The sequence below is a fragment of the Limulus polyphemus genome, unplaced genomic scaffold, assembly GCF_000517525.1.
Source record: "Limulus polyphemus unplaced genomic scaffold, Limulus_polyphemus-2.1.2 Scaffold3751, whole genome shotgun sequence".
Lineage (NCBI taxonomy): Eukaryota > Metazoa > Arthropoda > Merostomata > Xiphosura > Limulidae > Limulus > Limulus polyphemus.
Genome location: NW_013669361.1, coordinates 52,290 through 53,491, shown reverse-complemented (window position 1 = coordinate 53,491; position 1,202 = coordinate 52,290). Strand labels below are relative to the sequence as shown.

General features: G+C 33.1%; 1 protein-coding gene across 1 annotated transcript in view; it reads left to right on the top strand.

Moving 5' to 3' along the window:
• The first annotated feature begins 275 nt into the window (after positions 1-275).
• The window catches only part of LOC106469975 (coronin-2B-like), a 33,119-nt gene continuing 32,192 nt past the window's right edge, over positions 276-1,202 (top strand). The window contains exon 1 of the mRNA XM_022398536.1: positions 276-452. The gene's annotated coding sequence lies outside the window, so the exon portion shown is untranslated. The remainder of the gene's footprint in view (positions 453-1,202) is intronic.

Sequence of the window (1,202 nt, the reverse complement as noted above, 5' to 3'; positions counted from 1 at the left end):
AAAATTTGTTTTGCAGGGAACACATTTCTTGTTACGCGTTTTAAGATTTTGTATAAAGACTTTGAACGGGAATCCATGGGAGCGACGCCTCGGTGAACACAAACAACTCTTATTAAAAAAACAAAAAAAACAAAAAAAACGCAACTCATGCATTTTGATTATTAAGAGATTTTAGCTTGTAGTTACAATGACGTAATGCCGGTTTGTATAAATGCCAACCACTCCGCCAGCTCGGAATGAGTCAGTTTTTCCTATTACGGTATTAGAATGAAGAGTATTTGATAAACATAATCAGAGCGCACCTCTATTGTTTGAAAGTTAAAGATTACGTTGGTCTTCTCACGTGATAGTCAGCATATTAAGTCTTACCGTCAGGACCTTACCCGAGTCGTAACGTTAAGCCTAGTTTCTTTTAGGTTTAAATTAGTTCATACCCCAGCAAACATTATAAGGTATGTTTTTATTGAGTTTTTGTTATACCTTATAATTATTTAATTAAAGTATTGATTTACTTTATCTTTTACGTGATAGTCAGCACATTAAGTGTTATTGTTAGGACATTACCCGTGTCGTAACGTTAAGCCTAGTTTCTTTTAGGTTTAAATTAGTATATACCCCAGCAAACATTATAAGGTATGTTTTTATTGAGTTTTTCTTATACCTTATAATTATTGAATTAAAGTATTGATTTACTTTATCTTTTAGATATTGAGTTTGTATACTTACATTTACAAAGAATATATATATGTAAAGTTTGAATGGGTAGTGAAAGAAACTTTCTTACAAATGTACAACGTTTCGACAAACTTTTGTTATCATCAGGAACATTTGTAATAAAGTTTCTTTCACTACCCACTCAATCTGTCTCTAGACTTTATTTTCTAAAGAGGGTTTCTCGTCATCAGATATATATTGTTACGTCTCCGTTCGTTAGTTAATTTTCCGTAAATTCGTTCCGACGAAATTTTAGCGACACAAGTCCTTTCTTAAATAAAACTGGTTTATTCTTTCTGAATATAACTTTGCGATACACTTAATTTCTACAGTCGCGCTATAATTCTCAACGAACGTCTCACGTGCTCGTGCTCGACAATACTCAGTTCAATTACACACTGTCTGACTGCAGTTCAATTACTCATTTCCTTCCCATCGCTTCGTGGCCGGTCTTATATATACAAGACTACACTATATCTAGAAAGATC